Here is a 24921-nt window from a genome sequence, read left to right as displayed (position 1 = left end):
GGCACCTCCGCAAACAGGAGACTCGAGAAATCTCCCCTTGAGTTTGTGTGCAGGATCCCAAATATAGTTTATTACTACAACTCCAAATCAACCACAGAAAAGTTAGATTTCTCTACTGAAGAAAGGTTTATGCCAGACTAACTTGTGTATCATATGCAAAAATATATATAGGATGGCATGAGCTCTCCAGTGTGCCACCTCCAACTCTCTGAGGGTCAGTCACTTTTCCAAGCAAATGGTAGAGGGCAGATCTCTTTCTTAGGCTGGACCCTCCCTATGGAAACAGCATCCCTGCTGCTCTGAAACTTGAGCAGAACCATCTCCGGTTCCGGAAGCAACTCAAGACCTGTCTCTTTGCTTCTGCCTTCTCTCTTCCTCTCCCTTGCTGATCACCTGCCTGATCCATGCACTGGTCACCTGGTCAAGCTCTGAATTCAGGCCCAGGTACCTGCCTGTCCTGTTGCAATCACGCACTGACTCTTGACTCCCCTGCACTTGTAGTCTGTATCTGTAACCCTACAGTCCCCTCTCTTGCACTTATTCCCCACCCGTTGGCTGTACTTATGAGTATCCACACTTGCCACCCATTGGCTGCACTCTTGTTTCTCCTTTGTTCCTGCACTTCTGCATGCTACCCAACACTTGGCACTTCTCCCCTCCCCCTTCCCTGCTCTTGCGTGATCTGAATTACAAAAGGCATAGTAAGATCTATTTTTTGTACTACTTTCCCCCTCCTTGCCTTGTTGCGCCTAGAAACACTTGTGTACAGGCACGTTATAAATGCCATATCATATCATTAAGGAGCACCCTGCACCTGAGTGCACATTAAAACACACATCATACACAGTGACAAATGATATAAAGTGGAGGCTGGTACATTTCTGAACTTAAGAGGCTTACATGTTTGAGCCAATTAGGCAGGATCAACAGAGCACAGTGAGGGAGCCCAAACCAAAGAAGGGTTGCTTGAGGGGGGTTCTCACGCCCAAGAAAATGTTTGAAACATTGGGTTAAAATTATGTATTTTACTGCACTTTCTTCGCAGAATTGGGTAGAAATCCATACAGTTTGCAATTGGTTTTGTATGGAAGCACATGGAAAATCACAAACAGTGCATAGGAACATTTTCCAATACATTTCATGCCGCCTTTCCATGGGAGATATGCTAGTATCAATAGATATTCATGCTGGTTGTTCTAATTATGTCCATGCATGCTGCATAAATATATGCCATTATTACCATGTACAGACTTGGCCAGTAAAAATGCCATGCCACAGAAAGTATATCCAGGCTGACTGTGTACCATAAGTGTTATTACTGGCTAGATTGGCCTACATTCAATGTGTGCCAATTTAGCCAAGTAGTATGTTTGCTTTAACCTTGATGCATAGTCCTGTGCATCAAGGGTAAACCAAAAAGAGCACTGTAAATGTTAACAGTTTGGGCATTTGTGTAGGCATGGGAAAGTCACCTTCTGTATTGGTATTAGCTGGCCATTGATAGTGCCAGTGCAAAATGGTTTGAGTACCTGAGCAGCTAATAGCAGTGTCTGGGAAATGCCTAATACCTAAACACAAGCCAAAACTGTTGGCTTTGTCAATGCTTGTTTTTAAAAGAACTTCAGCAAAAGACATGCAGGGTGTTTTTAAATCAAGTGGCCAAAGACATACCTAATTAAGACTTTTTTATTAAACCAGTTCTGTGTTTACAACTCCAATTAAGTCATGAACTCTCAGAAGACTCCTTTAAGGAAGCACTTGCAGGCACATTGAGGGTAAAGTTTGATGGCAAGGCGTGTTTAAAGCTAGCTCAAAGAGTTCCAGTGAGGAGGTGTTTTGGGTGGGGAGGGCAGGAACTGGGTGAGAATTGCCATAGGGAATAGCATGGCCATGAGAAGAAGGGAAGTGGTGACATGAGACATCTCATTCTCACAGCAGTCCGTCCTTAAGTGTGACATTTCAGAAATGAAGGCAAGAGGTAGTTGCTTGTAACATTGACGCTTCACCAGACGTCTCATTCGAATGTGGAAAGATGTTAAGTGCCCCCACACAAGGAAGTTTGCCCCTCCCTCACAGCCTCTGATGTTAGCGCCTCTCCCAACATTGTAAGTGTTAGTCCCCCCTCCAACCTGACATTTTAACCTAGGTGCACCTCTGATGCCATGAACCCACCACTTACTGAAGTTGCCCCCGGGACGGCTAAATTTAGGGGTAGGGCTGAACACATACTCACATAAAACACTTTCACCCATGCATTCATCCACCAGTTATACAACTCCAAACATACATGCATACATAAAACCAAACACAGCATTGACACAAACACCAACATGCATGCATGCATTCATACATACACATATACATACTAATTTAATTTAAATACACATATCAACACTTTTAATTTAAAATAAAAAAAAAACATTACCTTACCTCCATGCACTCCGACACGTGGACATGCTGTCTGACAGGAGAGAACTCCTCCCCTATCAGTCAGCGTGTTCACACTGAGCAACGTGAACACACTGACTGACAGGAGAGGAGTCCTCTCTTGTCATTCAGCATGTCCACGTTGTCAGCTGAATAGCAGGAGGCAGCAGAGCTCACTTCTGAGCCCTGCTTTCTCACATTATTCTACTGTTTGCAACAAACAGCAAAATAATTTCAGGGGCAGAGAGGAGACAGCACAGTCCCCGTGTGAATAGAGGACACGGGAGACTGTGCTGCCTCCTCCTTAGGAGAGGGGGCCACAAGGCCCACCGCAAGTGCGAGGCCTGGGGCAGTTTGCCCCCCCTGGACCTCCCTCGTGACGGCCCTGAGATTCCCTAAACCTGACATTCTTCCAAGAGCATCACAATTCCCACCCCTGAAATCTGTCTAAGTGCGTCACATGCCCTACCCATGAAATTCATCTGACTGCTTCACCTGTGGCAGCTGTGATCTTTGTCTCCTCCCTAGTCAACCTTTCTGGGTTTTCCCTTAATTATCAACTCAGCGGTCATGATTCCTATGCTTCGCTGGAATTCGTTAAGCTGTCTGATTTCTTAGTAAAAGCACTATTTCTTGCTAGGTGATGTGTTCACTGGCCTAAGGGGAATCCACAGGGAATGGTTAGTCATCTTCCTCGATACCCTATGGGCGTTTATGACCTTCACCCCCTAAGACATCCACTCATAAGTGATGGAAACAGACTCAGTATCAAGTACACATCAATACTCATAACCACAGTTGACATATTGCTTCCTTAAACATGTTTTTAGAATTTAATATGAATAGATTTTGAGGAGGGAAGGAATGATGGGAGATATCAGAGCGTCCATCCTATTTGTATATCTGAATTATGGCCATTTTAGGAGAATACATTAAGCAGATGCACCAGCGGAGATGGATGGAGTACTGGATTGGTCAGAAATGTGCCTACTTAATATTTTCCCAGAGAAGAAGGCCTGGAACTTGACTGTAAACTGACCCGTGTGTCTATTTGTTGCAATGCCTACTGGGGTGTTGGATGTATGCAAGAAGGAGTTGATCTACTTGTCGGAATATAGAATAGTAAAGGGAGGAGAGGTTCATCTAACTATTAGTCACACGATTTTGGCTGGGGAAGAAGATGCAAGTCACATTTAAAATGGAAACAAGCAATTTAGACTGGTAATTAATTGCACACAACTAATAGAGATTCCTATCCATTTCCAGAGCAAAATTGAGGTGAGCTGATTTTAACGGCACCAAAAAGATGAGGTGCTCTGATGTTGGGTCAGTGAAACTCAGAAAGACCCAGATTCCAAACCTCTGACATTCTTAGTCAAGGACTAATATTCTGGTATTTAGTAGGAAGAAGAATGATAGCGACATGTTGACATTACAGGGTGATGCAACCAACAAGTTCAAAAAGATGGTGTGAAGGATGAGTATAAGAAACAAACATTGCAAGTTAAGCCAATGGACTAGGGAAATAATTCACATCTCACTTAGAAGTCACCCATAAGCTCTGTAGGATAATGCCGGCAAGCCTTACACTTGGTGTCCCTCCAAAAAGGATACTCAGGGAGATATGGGTGGGGGCTGTACAAGTTGAACATATCGATTTCTTTTGTTGGGCCTCATTACGACCCTGGCGGCACCGGTAAGGGTGCCGGTGCCGTTAACCCCTTACTGCCGCATTACGAGGTCCTTTAGCGGGTCCCGCTAAGGGCAGCTGGTTTTACCAGGCGCCCTTAGTGGGAGCCGCTAAAGGACCAGGGAGCTAATAACGGGCCCCGTTATTAACGGGCCTGTTATTAGCTCCCTCCCCATTCCCTTTGAACCCTATGGGGGCTCGAATGGGAATGGGGATGCATATTTTGAATGAGGAATTACCGGGTCCTCCAAGGTTGGAATGGCCCGGTAATTCCTCATTTAAGGAACCCGGACCCGGTATGCGGTATGGGGGTAGCCATGGCGCTAATAGCGCCATGGCTACCTAAATACTCGTAATGAGGCCCCTTGTGTCCTTGTGAGAAAGACTAGGCTGAAACATGAAAACATGAAAACACTTGCCAATGCTTTACCTGCTATAAAAGACTAAGAGGGCTAATCTTCTCATTTCATTCCTGAAAAGGAGCTGATTGCGTTAACGCAAGCCCGCTTTTTGTTATATGCAGTTATCCGATATTTCATTATGCCACATATTGCTAACTGTTACAGTAATTGCCCAGAAAATAATGAAAAATATGTTCAAGGGATCGCAATATTTGATAATTGTTGTTTTTTTCTTTCCAATTTTAGCATAGAATAATTTACAATTTTTATGATGCTGTGCCTTCATTATGCTTTGTAATATTTCTTACAATTAATGCTTTAAGATTGCATTTGGGAGTTGTATCACACTTAAGCATATTTATTTATATGTTAGCTTTGTTCATGTGAAATGGGCATTTACCAATTTTCTATTTTTTGACATTGTTTTATCGTTTGCTTTCTAATAAGACTTTAATAGATGTATTTTCAAATCCAAATAAAGTTTGCATTGAAGGACGTCACAGCAGTATGATACTACATTCTGAAAGGGAGAAATAGTTGCTAATACACAACATGGTAAAGGTTTTTCATGGGCTGCAAAAAACCTGAAGATAGTCCTGCTCATAAACTTAATATTGTGGAATTCCACTAGTAAAAGAGTCCCTGGTATTTCCAAGAGAAAATAGTTCCCTTGACCTCAGGCGGTGAACTGTGCAGGACATTACTGGTTGTATCTTCTACATACCCTATGAGCGAGGCTGGACCAGAATGTTAAGCACCTTGTTGCACCCGCTATAACTGTAGGCCCGCTTGCTGGTGAAATTGCAAACAGCTGCTAACATTTAACCTTCACCTTCAAAAGCAGAGGTTAAGCAAGATTTATGTGCAACAGTATTTACTGTGCGTTATTATGGGCTGAACATATGAGGTAAATTGTCATCTAACCCTGAATACCCAATACTCTTAGTGCCTCATTATCCATAATGTAGTAAAACATATTGGGCCTCATGTTGGGCCTCAAATACACCCAGAAACCACCAAACTGAATTACTGTTACCGCCACGTGGTCTGGTGGAATTACTGCCAGATTAACAAGCCTTAACGAGGCCCTGAGGGCATTACTCTGGGCAGTATTGCCCCGTCCTCAAGGGGCTTATTGCCATTAGCACCCCAGCCCCTTAGACCGGGGTACTAATTGCATTTTTTGTCTGTTCTGAAATGCTGCCGCCAAATAAATAGGCTGCCGGGAAAGGGAAAACGGTGTCTGTTTTTCCTTTCCATGGCTGCCATCGGGAGCGGATGCGCTGGGAACAGAAGTGCTCCCAGCGTGTTCGCTCCTGAGAAAAGGAGAAAAAAAGAAGGTAAGTGAGGTTGGGATGGCAGGCAGGGGATAGTTTGCAGGGGAGGAGGGTGGAGGGAAAAAAAACATACCTGAGTCCCCGGTGGGGGACAAAGGCAGCATCCAGCCATGGGGAGGCTCGGACCGGGGATTGCCCCGTTTCGAGCCTCCTCATTTTCTAAGGGGCCACCACACCCCCGCTGGGAACAAACGAAGGCACATACGTGCGTGCAAGGTATTCCCGGCCTGGTAATTCCCCGGCGAGGGCCAATCAATATGCTTGTTACATTCTGGTTGACCCTCAATGGGTACTGATGTTCTATTATGAGATAAAACAACAGCCAGCTCCATCATCTTATGCAAATTACCACAGCTTGCTTAATGTCTTCTTTTTTTCTTTATTGTGGTGTTGAATTTTGTTTGCAGTAAACAATGATGAACCACATCTTGCATACATTGTGTTACTACCCTTATTAATGTTCTTAACAAACAGCAACATTATGCCAATGAGACCTGCTACTTTTTTTTTAAAATGTATTTATTTATTTATTTGGGTAGCAAAAATTAATTTACACCATTACAAAAAATGTTGTCAACTGAAATAACTATGGTTAGCAGTTTCCTTCATACTTCTAGCACACATACAGAAAATAACTTCATCGTGGGAGATACCACTTCCTGTGTATGGACCAATAATAACACAAAGATCAGCATCAAAGTAAGAGCTCATCTCTAAGATAAGTTATGATGGAGGAGACAACACAACATGTTCATGGTACTAACCATCTCCTCTAGATTGTATCTTGAGAGGTGTATGTGATCAACGAGGCCAGTAAAGAGTTGATGAAGGATGTTTGCATTGGACAATGACTGGCAATGGTGCAGAACTCGTCTAGCCTCATAGAATGAGGGGCGGGTTATTATTGCAGGATAATTACCCACGTTATGGCCCGAGGCGAAATCATGGGCCCTAAGATGGAATGGGCATTATCACAAGCGATAAAGACCCCTCCCTCAGCAGATCTATAAGGCTACTAGTGCATAGTTTTTGTAGTAGTGAAGTAAAACATGTTAGTTTAATAATGAATAAAGTACACAAAGTGTGTTAGTAAATTAAATGTGGTTTAATTTTCTAATATTACATAACTAGGATGTCTTTAAAAGGTAAGCATGTTCATTGTAACTTGATTAAACGGTAATAGTTTTAGCACGAGCTTGCTTTTTATGCAATGTAAAAGTGAACAGTATTTATAAGTAAAAGCATTGTTCCATGTTTTAATTCACTTTGCTGTGTTTAATTAGGTTGGAGTGTCTTGTTGAAAGACACTTTGCAGGGAAATTGCATTTCTGTTTCTTGCCGTGGAAAAACAAGCCTTTTGGTTTTCCTTGGTGGCATCGAACGTCAAAAATGTCTGAAAAGCAGTCAATATCAGCAGATATGGACGGCATTTTCGGATTGGTTGCTAGGTGGTCAATAATGACTTCTATTTGTTAACAGATGTTAACATGAATTTGACAGAAAGGTGGTGTGAAAATTATTGAACACAAAATATGATGGAGAAGCAGAAGACAAAGACAATGGTGAAATAAAGGGGGTGGGTGGAGGAAGGGAAAGGGAAAGGGAATGCCCACCCTCTTGTTATGTAGCATACACGGATCAATGCCATTATCCTTTCACTGGCACTTTCAAGAAAGCATTTTGATATGAGTAATATGAAAAAGCCTCAAACATACCAATCAAATTGAAAAAGAAACATGATTTGACAGCAGTAGCAGAGGCGCACATATTTTCACACCAGTTGTATCTGCATTTCTATTTGATTTTGCTCAAAATGGAAGTTTTGTTTACCAAGAATATCCTAAAAAAGACTCATAAAGTTTCAGGGCATTAGCATAATGTCATTCTGGTATGGGTCATTGGAAGTGAACGCTGGGAGCTGCCTTTATCAATCTTGTGGAGCATTGCTGCCAAGCTCAGCCAGATTTTAGATGAAGAACTGATCTGTCAGGATAATGTGTGGCCAAAGGGGGGAATAGTCTTGTGCAGAACATGATTATTTACTATACAGCAGCAGACAGCACCAAATATGAAACAGAATCTTTTTCTGATGAATAATAGGGCTAGCTAACAGCAAGAGCAATATATATATATATATATATATATATATATATATATATATATAAATAACTTCAAAAAAAAACTTTGTTGAGGGGATGTTATGGTTAACTTGCCCTACCAAAAACCTGTGTACTTCACTAAAAAAAATGTCTACCTCCCCATTATGGTTCAAATTACAACCGAAAACCCCCTGAAATTCGCCAGTTATGGTACACTAAACCCCCAAACCTGCCATCACCACTGTGCACTGCTAACACTAACAACCAAAACATGAAAGATGACATCACAAATGTCATTGATGACATCGCTCACAACATCACATTGTTTAGCCCCTTTGTTTTCGTTCCCTGCCACATACATATATGTACATTCAGTAAAAAGACTTTGTTAAATGGATGTTATACTTCACAGTGAAACCAAAAACACTCCACATTCCCCAATTATGGTAAGCTAAGCAACCATAACTCGCACCATCTACATGCATTACTCCAACTAACACCCAGGACATCAAAGATGCATTTGTGCATTTGCTGTCCAGCGGACTCCCATTTCTGTCACGGATGTGTGACCGCACCCACTCTGAGCGTGTGGACTAATATGTGCAGTTTGTGTGCTTCCGCAGCAGTACAAAATAACTTGTAGACACAAGGCAAAATATTGTAGAGTCTAAAAATATAATTTCACATATCCCAGACAATAGCTTACCTGAGGACTTTTTGTGTACATTTTTTTTACTGCTTTGCAGTGATGAAGACGGTCACGAGGCACACCCCTCCACCCCTAATAAATGGCCACACCCCTGAGCGCATCTTCATTGTCCTTCTAGCTATCGCAGATTGAGGTGTACTGACTTTACTGCTGTAGTGACCAAAAGGAAAGTAATCGGTATGTCTTCCATGGCTGCTGTTGGTTCATTAGCCTCTGCACCACCCCCAAACACGCCAACACCACCACCTCCCCAAGGGCCTGCAGAGAGATATATGGGTGAGGATGTAGAGAGCAAGGAAGAAGAGGAGGAAGAGAATGAGGTGGAGGAACTCCGCACTAGGAGCACTCGCCGGGAGTCGTGGGTGTGGCGGTTGTTTTCTGTTTATGGGAACGTACCAAAAGCACGTACGAACCTGGTGAGGTGTAACAAGTGCAAGGTGGTGCTGAGTCGCGGGAGATTTGGTGCGTACAGCTTTGGTACGACAACCATGAAGCGACACCTCACTTCGTTCCACACTGCGGACATTCGCAAGGTGGTGCATGTGAAGAGCGTAGTCGATTGAGTTCCTCCACAGCATCCTCCGAGTCCGATCCTCCCACCACAAGAGACACTCCTGTGGGGGAGCGCCTCCCTCCAGCTGCCTCACAAGCCATTTGCAATGATGTTGACTCTTACCTTTCAAAGGTGACAATAGTGTGTATGTATTGTGACATAGTACTCTGCAGGGGGGAGAGTTTTCAAAGTGCTTTTGAGGCTACAGTCACGGAGTACCAGAAGATCTGCTCCTTACCTAAGTGAAGCTCATCCTATATCTTTCTCTGTCCACTTGCCCTTTCTTATCCCCGTGGCTGGTGTCCCTTCCTTACCCTCCTTTGTCCTCCTCTCCTAGTGTGTCGTGTGGCCGCAAGCAGGAAAGTGGAAAACAACAAAAATAAAAAAAATGGCTCTTTTCAGAGCCGCCTTTCTCAGTTTAACAATAGAACTATCAAGTCACTGATGTAGGCCTCTGCACATTCGTGAAAAAGTTTGCGGACAGTCATAGGACACACAAAAAAGGAGGGTGCAAGTGGAGTTAATCCAATGAAGTGGACGCTGGGAGTAAGTGGTGGATATGAAAAGGGCCTTTCGGTGGTGTGTTGTGTGGGTCAAAAACTGTGGATTGGAGGAAACGGACTGTCACATAGTTTATTGTGAATCCAAAAGAGGTTGCAATGCATTTTGTACATTGCAAAGAAAAATCTGATTGCCAGCATATGTGAGATGGACTCCATCTCTGCAGAAAATGAAAGAGCTGCGAAGCAAAATGAATTAAAACATGGAACAAAATATTTTCATTGTGGAATGAGGACATGCCAACATCTCTTAAAAAGGCACAAATAGCCTTATTCATATTGAGTCTCGTTTTCTCCATTTGTGGACCAAAAGCAGAAGAACACAGCCATATTTGTCTTTGTGCAATACGGGAAAAAAGTATTTGACAAATTGGAAACATGTCCATGAGCTTCGCAAGTCCTTTCTTCATTGCAAATTGCAAAGAAATACCAGAGACATGGCCTAAACTGTTTCCTCCGCAATGAATGATAAGTATATCTGGAGGACGCTCTGTCAGTAAAGTAACACAGAGAGGTACCAAGTCCAGCCACCTCATGCCACGCACGTCATGCCAGTGCACTTCCACATGAGGAAATCCGAGATCTGCAGATAAACTGCAGCTTTCTGCATGTGCCGTCAACCAATGTATCCATGAGTCTCCCAAAATCCAGATAGTCCGTTTGCAAGCACACAAAGCCATGGCTGTGTGGTCTCCTGTCAGGGAGCAGATGTTCTTACTAAATCTCGCTGTTCAGAACACACCCACTGAACTGTATTGACCAATCCCTAGCTCCGCTCATTTTCATTTGCATGCGTCTCCACCCCAGAATCGCCGTTGGTGATATGCGCTGCCTGCAGACTACCGCCATGTCCACAGACATGTATAGGATCAGAGCGTGACGACAGTACATTAAAGTATTATTCCCCTTTTTCCCCTTTAAGGTGGGCTCTGAAAAGAGCCATTTTTTTGTTTTTGGGCAGATACCTTACAGACATCTGTTACTTTGTTTATTTTTTTGTATTTTTTGTCCTTACTTTACTCCTACAACCATTACAGAACATTCTCTAAAGCAAGCCTTACGTTCCAAAAGAACATCGCATTTCTCAAAGAAACCATCTGCTTCAAAATAATCTGCATTACTTGGAACAATGTTTTCGTGGCTGCAGAAAAACATACCAGCGTGTAACATAAAAGAATGCATGCCGCGATTAATGATACACCTCCCAATACTTTGATCTGGACAGAAAAAAGAATTGTTGTCCCATTTTACTCTAGGGAGTAAACCAGAAAAAAATAAAAAATTACTTTCGCAGTTGGAAAGATGTTCATGAGTGCTTGAACCAACTGTCCCAAATCTGCCAACAAAGCATGTGCAGTCACGTAGCCCAAATGGCAAGCACCGTAGTTCAAAATTACCACATGAGGAGAGCTCATCGTACGTATGTCTCTGCAAACTTGCAGAATTGCCGCAACATTGGCATCAGTCTCAGCGTTCCACATCACCTCCACTCCTCTCACATTGAAATGGTGTGCCACATGCCTACTCTCTGCATAATGTTGTAAGCCATGGACAAAAATGTCTCCAAGCACCAAAATCCTGACCCTCTCCACCTCTGCCATCTTCAGTGTACGCACCGTCTTTTGACACACAAGAGTAATGTGAACATCTGATTGGCTGATGCCTACAGTCCCCTTTCCATTCAGGATTTGCTGTAGAAACCCGTATGTGACACGCCATTAGCTGCGGACAAGCTTAGCCTACATGCGGCACGTAACTCTTACCCAGTCCTTTCACACTTTCCACAGTGGAAGCAAATCGAGTCCCTCATTGGACACAACTAAGCAGTCACACAACCATCCACCAATCACATTGAAAATCGCTAAATCTAACTCTGTCATCAACATTGCGCACTTCAAAATTACTGTCGATAATTCTGAATGGAAGTCGCATATCATTGCAAAGCACCTACTTCAGAAGCTACTGTGCAAGTGTTGCAAATTTCTACGTACAGCTCTATGCATCCGCACATGCATGAGTATAGAGTACAGGTATGTATATTTTAATCAGAGAAAATGTGCAACCTTTATGATTTAATTTAAAACAAATGAATGCTGCTAAATGTGCATAGGCAATACATACCAACGCTCCCCCTTTTAAGTGCAAGATGTCCGATTTAACTTTGATAAACAGCACAACTTCTTACTGTCTTCCGCATAACCTATACATGCATTGCAAGCATGCCTATTTAGGGAGAAACTCGATTTTGTATTAGAAAATGTCGGAGTTGTGTACTGTGTACGGCCTACAGTAATGCTACTTGCAATGTAATCGTATGACAAAAGTAAGTACTCCTGATTGCTGTGGTGACATCTCCCTCTGAGGGTCTGCCGATTTTTCGGCATTGTGCTTTTAAATTGCAAATAGGAATTTTTTTCCCATCTACTACTATGCTTTTTCGCTTACAAACCTCTCTCCTATAGATAGTGCACCTTGTAAAAAACAAGGCATTTTCATAACCTTAAAAATGTTAGCTATTTTGAAGGACTTGCAAGTAAAATATTGCAAATACCATGCACAGCCTGCACAGAGTGAAGTGAAATGCGGACATGCACTGGGTTCAAATATGAAAGCAGAATGCTCTGACGAATGATTCACAATTAATGTGTGCAGTATCAGCACTGCTGTAAACACGCCAAGTAATTAATTTTGTTTTTCTGAATCGCAGTGAAGACTACTCTCCTGAGAATCAACAGCATCTACACTGCAGACGACAGATCCGAAGAAACCTGGTCATTTTGCAAAAAAAAGTAAGTATGGTACTACCTTTATATTGTAAATACTCCTCAAAGAGGCTGCGTGAGTTATTTGTTTAATTTGGGCACCAAAGCAAATATTGATTCCTGAACCATTCTACCTACAAATATCCATTTATTGAACAAAGAATAACAGGCAGAATGGCTCACAAATCCCTGTCTGTTTGGAACTCAAATAACACACATAATCCTTAGAAGGTTAGATTTAGAAAAGAAGTTGCTGTTGCAAGTTTAAGGCATTTTGTTTATTAATAATGCTTCTCGTCAGCACTTGCCCACTTTGTACTCTCATCTGAAGCACCTTGTAGTAGTATACAAACATTAAAATAACCTTACCAAATCATTGCAAGAGTCCAATGCACATTCACACACCATGACAAAGAGCTTCCCCATCAGACTCATGCACGCATGCACACAGCACACATACATTGTACAACAGACCAAAGTATGCCTTCTTTTTTTCAACATACACCAAAGAATGCCTACCAAAAAGCAACTCTCTAGAAAGGAACGCAGAAGTAGAGCAAATAAAAATAAAAGTGCCCAATCTAAGCATCCATCTGTTGTAGAGTTTGTAGAGAATGTTGGAACAAACCAGCTAATGCAGTCAGTTAGCAAAACAAAAGAAGCTTCAACTACCAAAACTTTACCTCCTCCATCAAAATGTGTCACAAAACACAAAAATGTTTGCAAACAATCAGCTACCTGTATAGCTAACAATGCTCCTACTAATCCTGATAGTGTAACGAGAACCCATAGTAAAAAAAGTATTTTATCAAAAATGTTTTGTCACAGAGTCCTTCAGAATCTACTAAGAAGAGCACCGAAATCATCCTCACCCCTTAAAACTCACCGTAGAAAGTTAATCCTACAAGCTCTCGTGGACAGTGCAATCCTTCTCAAAAGGAAGTTGTTTATATTAGTGTTAAATAGGGTGAAAACACTAACAAAACTAAGTACTAAACTACAAAACAAACTTAGCAATAAACAGAATGTGAACAAAAATAATTTCTTAAATGTTTGTGGTGGTGAATGGAGTCACACAACAACCACAGAACCATATTTTAATACAAACAAATCAAACAAACACAATTGCCATCCATAGCAGTGGACGAGGGTATGAGAAAATCAATACTACCATCATGGAACAAGATACACTGCTTACAAAAGTATCCTCTGAAAACTCAGAATTATCTCTCGATTCAGCAGAACTACACCGTCCAGTATACAAATGGCCGTGCACATCCATGTGTGCCATTCCAAACAAAGCTTTCAAATCTTTACGTCAGTTCCTCAATCAGTATGTAAAAGGTAAAGAAAAAAGTAAAATGAAAATGCTGCAAAATATGGATATTTGTCCAGTGCGCAAATACACAGGACTACAAGGACATTCATTAGCCTGCATTTCTGGGCCTATTTGCAAAAGCACCTTCCATGATATCAAAAGGATATCAATACATCATTCAAATGTGAGAAATCTAGTGTATAAAATGTACTATGCAAAAAATCCAGCTTTAGAATTAGGCAATTTAAATAACACTCTTCTGCATGGTACACCCAAATACTTACAAGAAGAAATTGACCGCATTAAGAGAACGTATTTTGGAAGTGAAAGCCACTTACAAAATGCAATAGTTTTAGAACATAGTAGCAACAATTCTGCACATAGCAACCTTCTATTACAGACATACAGAGTAGAAATATAAAATGTAAAAGGTCATTGGCTGAAGTACCAAACCATGTATGTGTGTTGCCGCAGAACGTTTTACAAAAGGAACACAAAAAATGTAGACATAGCATACAAAATACAAGACAATGAATATTCTAAATGGTTTGAATTAGCTCTCTACCTTTTAGCAGAAAACAAATATGAACTAACTGAACGCCTAGTATTTTGCAGTTACTGTACTACAAAATTAGACAACAACCACACGCCTTCACGTGCTATTACAAATAATTTGGAATTGTTTCCAATACCAAAAATCCTGCAACAACTCAATTTGTATGAGAGCATAATAATTCAAACAGTTCACCCATTTCAAGCAATTATACACCTTCATCCAAAAACAGCAAAATGACCTCCCTCTGAATTGGTGAAAGGCATTTGTGGCAAAGTAGTTTATTTGCCATTATTTCTAACGGAAAATGTACACACTCTAGGAGTGCAACGTTCAATAGAGCAGCCTTTAATAGTCTTGGTAAATGGTGCACCAACAAGGGACAAAAGAATTTGGCAACAACTGGTGGATTTACATAAAGTTAGACAAGCATTGCAATATCTAAAAGACAATAACGAGTACTAAAAGGAAATAAATATTGATGAAAGATTAAGGGAAACAACTGAAATAATTCAAGAGCCATCAGAAACTGGACAATTCGAACTTCTGGATCCTGCTACAGTATCCACTCTTTTGGACCATTACACAATTCATCCATTGCATTCCAATGAAAGCATAGATGATGCAATAGAAACTTACCAAATGCGACAAACCAAAGGGTCACCAATGAGTATATGGGAAAATGTATAGAAGCACGTCCTTCTCCACTGCTATTTCCTACTGGCAAAGGAGGAAGATACGATGATAGACCCACTCAGATTGGGGCATCAGAATACCACTCATTACGAATGTATTCGCAAGATCCCAGATTTAGACAAAAAGTGGAATACATATTCCACCTACTCTATGAAAGTGAATTAGCAACACTATGTTACGGAGTTGCACACATTTTGAAATCAGGAACCCACTTTCAAAATATGTCAGCTATGCAGTTAATACAAAAAGTACAGGAAAAAGATGAGGTTTTACAATCAAGTATAACAAATTTCTTTGCAAACATGCGTGGTACAAAGGAATACTGGTTCCGATGGCACAGAGACGTGCGTTGTATGATCAGAAACCTTGGACCACCGACTTGGTTTGTTACGCTACATTGTACAGAATATGCATGGGAAGATTTACATGAGTTCCTACGCATAGCAAACAGCAACAAAAACAACATATATATATTAACACCTGGAGAACTATGCTCTCTAGATCCAGTTAATGTGTCAAGATATTTCCATCATCGTTTCATTGCCATGCTACACTGTATTTGCAATAATTGCCATGCTACACTGTATTTGCAATAAAACTGTTCCTCCCCTTGGAGAAGTGCAACACTTCTTTTGGAGAAAAGAATATCAAGCGAGAGGAGCACCACATATTCACATGCTGTTATGGATCAAATGTGCACCGAAATTTGGTCATGACAGTGATAGCATTGTTTTGCAGTTTATCCAAAAATATGTCACTTGTGAAATACCTTCACAACAGACACATAGTGAGCTACATGGGCAGATTTTACAATTTCAAAGACACAAATGTGGCAAATAATGTCACCGGAAATACAAACACAAAGGTAAATACTACACCACATGCCACTTTGGTTTCCCTAGACCAGTTACAGAAACAGCTGAAGTAAACAACTTCATGTCTTCAGTTCGACATAGTGTTAAATGTAAAACACCTAAGAACACGTATTACATAAAAAGAAGGGAAGAATCAAAATATATCAATGATTACAATGCAATCATTGCCATCTTATGGAATGCAAACATAGATGTGCAGTACATTGCAGACAATTCAACTGCTGTTGCACGATATGTTACAGCCTACTTAACAAAAGCAGAAAAAACAGAGCTTCAAGACTTCTGGGATGACCTAGCATCAGACAAAACATTATCACAGAAATTGTACAGCCTAGACATAAAAATGCTCTCTCATAGAGAATGTGGTGCCTATGAAGCAGCAGATCGTTTAACCGGTATTGCTTTGTATGGAAAATCAGACAACAGAGTATGGCAAAGTCTTGGTCCTGTAAACTCTAGAAAAAGAGTGCTGAAATCATATGAGGACATAGAAAAAATTGCCAGAAATGATCCCAACAGTCAAGACATTCTAAAAAACAATTTACTGGACACAAATTATCCGAACAGGAGTAGCACTTTGGAAATCATGTGTCTATGCCACAAAGCTCAAAACTTTGCATACAAAAATAATGTAAAACCTGATGAAAGTAAACGTCGATATAGAGTGACCGATTGTGAAAGGAGCTTAGTAAAACTTACCAAACAAAGCTTAATTAATCATGTAACAACAGAAAGAACTATATTACATGTCACTGTTACAACTTTTCAAACCATGGAGAAAAGAGGAAGACATACTAGAAAACTATGACTGCTATGAAGATGCTTTCAAAGCAAATGACAGCGCTATCACCGATTTGAACTTTACGCAATACAAAACAATGTTACACAATGCTTCCAGTAGAGCATCAAAATAAATTAGACTATTACAAACTTTCTGCTGAAGCTGCAATGGAATTATGCAGAGTATTAAAACAAATGAAAATGCTACTAATAGATGAAGTGAGCATGGTCTCCAACCTAATGTTGGCTTTGATTCACCTCGGATTGCAAGAAGTACTTAAAAGTAACAACGAAGAACTCTTTGCAGGGAAACACATTATTGTTTTCGGAGATCTTCTACAATTGACACCAGCGAAAGGTGAACCTATTTTTAAAACCTTAGGCCACAAACTCTGCCGGAAAACTGTTAGTATCATAGTTAATGTCAACCTTTGGCAACATTTCCAATACATAGAATAAACTGAGAACATGCAGCAATCTGCAGATCTCACCTATGCCAACATCTTAAAAAGTATTAGAGTTGGTGTACTATCGCAAGAAGCACAAGTTGTATTGAAAAAACTGGCACAATCATGCACTTTATGGTGATAATGCATTTGTAACTGATGTTATAGAACAAATAGCGCACAAAAATGTCAATTGTATGGCCTTAATGCCAACTCTTGCAAGCTGTTTCAAATTCAATGAAACAATGTTAAATAAAGAAATGCAACCAATAATGGAAATTAGCGCCACAGACAAACTAGACGTGCATGGTATGACAGTACCCATGTGTGAGCAAGCCACAACAAGACTAAATAGTTTAGAAAATTCAATCCCCAACACAGCTGGGTTGGAAAAAATATGTAAATTATCCTTAAATTGTAGAGTAATGCTTAAACATAACCTTGAAGTCGAGCAAGGGCTAGTTAATGGAACACTAGGTACAGTTGTTGGCTTTCAATCACACCCATGTTACAGCAACATTCAGTTTGTCAATATTCGCTTTGATCAAGTTTCAGAAGTAAAAAGGATAGAGCGCTCAATTGCTCGATTCCTTCTCCTCAAAGACATGTATGTATGTAGAGAGCAATTTTCTCTAACTCTTGCATATGCAGTTACCATTCATAAATCCCAAAGTCTTGCCCTAGACAAAGCATTGATAGATATAGGAAATACAGTCTTTAAGGAAGGCATGAGCTACTTAGCATTATCACGCTTATGTACACTTGACGGTCTATTGCTAATGAACTTTGATGCAAGTAAACCCAAAGCTGATATTCCTTGCATTCTAGAATACGATAGACTGCGTTCACTGTACAGCCCTCATCTGAAACAATATCCTGTTCCAGATAAAGGTAAACGTGGTAAAAGCAAACTAAATGAAACAGAAATGCAACAGAATCCAACAGCAAATTCCTCAAAAAAAAGAAAAGAAGCTAAAGTTTTAGCAATTACCACAAACAAAGAAGAACCTATTAGGGAATGTAAACCAGGGACGTCGGCAAAGAAGGAACAGACATTTTGAACAATGCACTCATATACAGAACTAGCTGGTCCATTCAAATTTGCAAATGAAAGTGGAGTAAGTTGCTATGCAAATGTAGCAGTTAATATTCTATTTCAACTGCCACAAATTGTTAACAATATTTACTTGCACAGTACAGACCAATTGTGTTTGCAAATGTTAGTGCTTCATAGAAATGCAACAAGCAATCCTGACAACACATACAGTGTTCATGGAATACGGCAAGAATTGGACGACTCTGCTGAAATGGTGAGATTCACTGTGAACTCACAAGAAGATCCACAGGAATTTCTAATGTACTTACTATTAGTATTGGAAAACAAAAGCATACCTGTAAAGGAAATCTTCCAGATTTTGTACATGTGGAAACATACATGCACTCTCTGTAGCAATGTGATACAGGAAGAAATCCCAAATGAGCGATTTCTGTATGTTTCCATACCAAATTGTGAAAGTATTCCATTTCAGCAACTTGTACAGAATGCAAACTATGGCAGATTATGTACTATATTTAACTCAGACAATCGCTCCACCTTACTGATATAAACACATAGTGCCTACATAATACTTATGCTTCTACGTTATAATGCAGATGGTACCAAAAACAACTGCAAACTGACTGGATTCACACACGGTCAAGTGTCACTTGGAAAGAAAACCTTTACAAAAATAGGTGTAATCTACCATGCAGGAGCTACAACCAATGCAGGTCACTACACTGCATACATTAAAAAGAAATGTAGATGGTTCGAATGTAATGATAGCACCATTACTCTAAAGCAGAGATTGCCAGCTAATCTTACAAATGCATATTTAATCTTCTGAAAGCCAAAATCTAATAAATAATGTGTACTTCAAGATTGTCAAAAAATTATGTGAAAGACTACAAACAAAAAATGAACAGTTAGAATACGCCTAAAGGTATCTAATTGTTGTTAAACATCAGCAGGAAGGCAACAAACATAACATTAATCAGTAAGATGAAGGAAACAGGATAGAACAATGACACAAATAAATGAATATCACAGACCTGTAGGAACAAATGCACAGTTAGAATACGCCTACAGGTATCTAACTGTTGTAAAAATCGTTAGGAAGGCAAGAACCATAACATTAATCAGAAAGATGAAGGAAACACTCAAAGGAAACAAGGAAGTAGTTAGTACCATAGCAAATGAAGGTTTTAATTTATCCGACAAGGATTTTTTTCCCCAGACCCAAGGATTAGAAAAGCAAACACAGAAACTGAGCACAATGCTCAGTACACTGGTTTGTAAACTATATATGAGGGGAAAAAAAGGTAAACTGTCTATTATGCAATGTAGTAAGTTTTCATAAAATGCAAAGACTAACATACCTTTTTCTTTTATCACAGAGATTAAAAAAGGGATACTTCCGCCAAGTACAAAAAGCATTTAAAGATTTGTATGTGAATTCTGAACAAAGTAAGGAGTAAGTATATTGGGAGTCATTTTCTACAAATGCGAATCTACACGTCTAATCTATGGTAGTAATATGCTGCAGTGGCTATAGGCTGGCCCTTGCATCTTCGCTGTGTAATCTACAACCTACGCCTTACGACCAAAGTACAAAGAGATTAGTTCCTAGACACAACCATTGCTGCATATCGAAACCATGGCCCTTGTAAATTAGCTGCTTATAAATTTACTGTTGGGACCATCGTCTGCAGCCATGGAGCCAAGACATTAGGGCGTGCACACAACTAGCACATTACACCACACCCATATTCACTTATAACTCCACTGCTTATAACTTCAGTCTTGGGTGCATGGCCTTTGGGCATGCAGTCAAGACTCTGGGTCCTAGCCAGAAACACCACAGCATATCTGAACCATTGTGTCTTTTCACTATTTCACTATGTACAAAGTTTGTTTTGGGAGCATGGCCTTTGGCCATGCTCCCAAAATGCTACGCCCTCCCCACAACCATCTTAATGATGTTGCATAGTACAAGTGTACCAATAACTGTGATATGGTGCAGTAGTTTGTAGCCACAGGCTACAGACGTGAGTTTGAGGCCATAGAATTATCAATGTATGGGTGTACAGTATATAAAATGCACAGTTGCTTAAACTGCAGTGCTTATTACTTTGTTCACATACTCTTCATCCTGGCCACTACTACCACACCATATGACATCCATTGCGGCATATAAGTTCACTACATACAAATGTGCTGTTGGGGGCATGGCCTTCGGCCATGCACCCATGATTGCAGCCCCTCCCCACAGCCGCCTGAGTGATGCACTACCGCACCATATCACACCCATTGTGCCTTGTAAGTACACTACAAACAACTGTTCTGTTTGGTGCATGGTCTGTGGCCATGCACTCATGACTGCAGAACCTCCCCACAGCCACCTGACTGATGTTGAATACTAGGGGTGTCTCTGTAGCTCTGAAATGTTGCACTGTTTGTGGGCAGTGCCTAAAATCTTAGGTGTATGTCCATACATTTCAATATATGGTTGTGAAGTGGCTTATAACTCCAGTGCTTACAAGTTTCCCTTTAGGTGCATGTTTGGGTGTATGGCATACAGCCTGCAACCATGCACCCAAAAGTACACATCTTGGCCAAAACCACTGCACTAGATAAAACCCATGTGGGCTTGTAAGTGAAGAGGTTATAGTGTTGTTGGGTGCATACAGCCTGCAACCATGCACCCAAAAGTACACATCTTGGCCAATACCACTGCACTAGATAAAACCCATATGGACTTTGAAGTGAAGAGGTTATAGCAGCGTTGTTGGGTGCATAGCCTTTGGCCATGCACCCAAGACTACACACACTCCCCACAACCAGGCAATCGATACACATTACTATGGGTGTATCCATGGGTGTGACATGCTGCATTGTTTGTGGCCAGAGCCTAGAGTTTTGGAAGTAAGCCCTGCGCCCTTCGGCCGACGGCCATGCATCCAAGACTGGCCACAACCACCGTAGCATGTGACACCCATGGCTGCGTACTAATGAATACAATACCCATAGGAAAAATGGATGCAATTACAGCTTGTTGGCAATTTCAATGTTCCATAACACCATGCGTGTCCTTACAACAGTTACAAGTTCCCTGTGTACTGCACGTACTGAAACACTGCCCTTATTGGACCCCTCATTTTCTATGCGTACAAGGTGGCCATAGAAAATACATCATGAAGACCAACCCTCAGAACAAATGCATTGATCACCCATGTCAATGCAATTATGGCATGTTGTCAATTTCAATGTTCGCTACCACTACGCGTGTCCTTACAACAGTTACAAGTTTCCTGTGCTGTGCTGTGCATGGACTGAAATGCTACCGTTATTACACCCCTCATTTTCTGTGCATACAAGGTGGCCATAGAAAATACATCATGAAGACCAAACCCCAGAACAAATGCATTGATCACCCATGTCTTACTGTCTGAACCTGTCCCAACGCTCTGTGACACAGCAAAAGAGTTTTATAAATATAGCATGTGTACGCTGGTTGTCGCTCCGCTATCGGCGGATCCAAGATGACGGGTGCAGCCAAACAATCTGACGAAGAACACGTCTCGTAGCAGCCAATCGGCAGAGACGTTGCGTGTCTGCGGTCATGACGCCAGCCCCTTAGCTAATCAGTATCTTGTCCATGGACCGAACAGGGAAGTGTGACCGCGAAGCGGACATAGATATCACTAATTTTTTCAGACCTACTTTTTGGTAATTTTAATAAAAAGTACTGCACAGAAGGCCACCACATTTCCAGAAACACGTTTTCTGGACCAAGCCCCTGTACCTGCCGTAACTTTTGTGAAAATCTGTCCAGCGGTTTTACCTGTAGCCATGCGCAAAGTTTTTCTCCCATTCAGTCTATGGGAAAAAAAGACGTTTTGGGACCCCCTATGACTTTTACCCCCCTGAACCACACATCTCCAAACTCTGCAAAAAAATTCAAAGTGGCCCATATACAAAGTTAGGTGAGGATTCGTCCAGGGGGAGCGGAGTTATAGGCAGCCCAAAAAGTGCTCTTCCTATGGATACAGCAACTTAACCATAACTACATGGCCACAACAAAGAAAAAATAAAACCTAATTACAGCTTTTTAGGCGGCACTCTCCTCAATGATAGAAAATCAACCAGATGCAAACAAAGGATCTCCCTCAAACGTCCTTTATTTTTTCAAAACACAGTGGACAAGTAGCTCAGGAGAACAAACAATTACGCGTTTCACCCTTTAGGGCTTCGTCAGATTGTGAACATAAAAGACATGCTTCTCTTTTTCAACACTTTGCAGACAATGTTGTTCCTTTTTGCTTTCCATTAAACAGTGTATTTACAACTATTCCCTGTTTACCTGGGTGCCATCTTGGAAATGTCTAATGCGATAGAAATTTGATTGTATCAGCGTTATGCATGATCTAAAACATTAGTGTTACTAAAGTGTCTGGTGCCTTAAATAAAGTGCATAGTGCTCACAATATAGCAGCAGTTAACCAACACTGTTAATAGCTCATTGGTGTTTCTAAGGTGCTAGTTGTTTTAATAAAGTGCATAGTGCTCACAATATAAGAAACAATTACACCTGAATGCTAATGTATTTTTTAGTGTAATTTTTTACCACTTGATTTCATTTTGGATTCACTAGTTATTACATATGGGACTATTTATAAAGTGTGTAGTGCTCGCATCAATTTCTTATACAAATGGCATGTACTTCTTGGAGTTCACATATATTCGTTTTTATTGTTTGATTATTATGTCAATAAAGTGCATAATGCTTGCAAATTTATGACAAAATCCATATACAGTACAGTATCTCATGAGGTTGGTAACTAGTACTCTTAGCGAAGGTGCGATATGCTATTATGATTAATATCAGATCGATCGAGCCAATATATTTGTCTATCTTACCAAAATGATATTTCAAACGCTATTGGTTGTAACAACCTCAATACAGTGCATAGTGCTTGCTGCTTCAATATCATACTGTTTGTGTAGTCCATAGTACATTAAATTCCCAAATACAAATATTAATAAAATAATAAAATAATAATATTAACAAAATATACAATACATTTAGTCAATTTCCATATAAACAGAATAAAATACCTAGTGTGTTTGACTAGTCTCATTAGGCCACCTTTTGATTAATTGGAGATTAAAAACTCAGAGATAAACAAAAAAGTATCTATCTGTTTGTCTGTTTATGGTTATCCAAAATTAAAAAAATCACAGAGGGAAAAGGGGAATACATGGATTTTTCAAGTGTTAAAATGAGCCTGTGATTGATTCATATAGTGCAAAAATGTTTAAAAGCTCCCTACAGGTTAAGAAATATGTAAAAAGTTTATTAAAAAAAAGTATGCTAAAAAGTATCAAAGCTAAGCGATGGTATTATAGTCTCATATTTCCAAGCATGAAATAATTGTTATGTTACAGCAACATTAGCCCAGAATGTTCTAGTTTCCCACAAAGGTATAGAGTTCCTCGTCTTTATTGTGACCTCCCGGGTTTTTTGTGTGGTAATCAATGATATATTTGCATTCGGTTTGTCTCAATTTTCGTTCCTGATTGCCACCTCTCGGGTGTGGTAAAATTTTGTCTATGCCAAAATATTTTAGAGAAGAAATGTCCCCATTATGTTTTTCTTCAAAATGCTTTGCGAGAGGGTAAGATGGATTCCTATTGTTGATGGCTCGTGGGTGTTGTAACACCCCAAGTTTCACTTCTAACTTCGTGCTTTCAATATACCAAAGATTGCAATCACATGTAATTGCATGAATAACGTAAGTTGTTGAACAGGTGATGTGTTTGGTAATGGTCACTTTCCTCTGAGTTCGTGGATGTATATAATGTTTAAGGGATACCCCATATTTGCAAGCCTTGCATTTTGTGCATTTGTAAAAACCGACTTGATTGTTTGCTAGCCATTGAGGTTATGAAGAGACTTGGTGACAACTCCGATTGTAATGATGTTTCTTTCCTGAATGTCACATTGGCATTCATCTGAATGCATTTTTTGATATTTGGATCTCTCTGTAGTAGCAACCAGCGTTTGGCCAAGGTTTTCTGATTTTCTTTTGCCCCGTTGTTATAGGTTGTAATAAACCGTATATTTTCAGATTTAGTTTCCTGTAATTTCTGTTTTCTTTTCTAAAGATATCTTCTCTAGTTTGTTTGGCACATTGATTGAATGCACTATTGTCGACTTTTTGTAGCCTCTTGCCGTAAAATTGGCCGCTGTTGTTATTGCATTCTCTTCAAATGTTTTGTTCTCGCTACAATTTCTTTTCATTCTTAAGAATTCACCGCATGGTATACTATTCTTTAAGCATTTAGGATGTGCACTTTCTGCATGAAGTAATGAATTTGTACTGGTAAGTTTGCGGTAAGTTTCCGTCGTGAGTACTTCATTTTTTATCTTGATCTTAATGTCTAAGAATGCCACTTCTGTTGGATCATGTTGCTCTGTAAGTTTAAGATTGGTGTCCTGTGTATTCAAGATATTGAAGAAGTACATCCATTCTATATCACTGCCTTCCCATACTATAAATAGATCGTTAATGTAGCAACGCCATAAGGCCACCTTGTTGGTGTATATATTCATGTTTTCTTCAGCAAACAGTTTTGTTTCCCAGGCTCCCATGAAGAGGTTTGCATATGTGGG

The sequence above is a fragment of the Ambystoma mexicanum genome, chromosome 10 (genome assembly GCF_040938575.1).
Source record: "Ambystoma mexicanum isolate Mex_15411 chromosome 10, UKY_AmexF1_1, whole genome shotgun sequence".
Classification (NCBI taxonomy): domain Eukaryota; kingdom Metazoa; phylum Chordata; class Amphibia; order Caudata; family Ambystomatidae; genus Ambystoma; species Ambystoma mexicanum.
Note: the sequence above shows the minus strand (reverse complement) of the source record.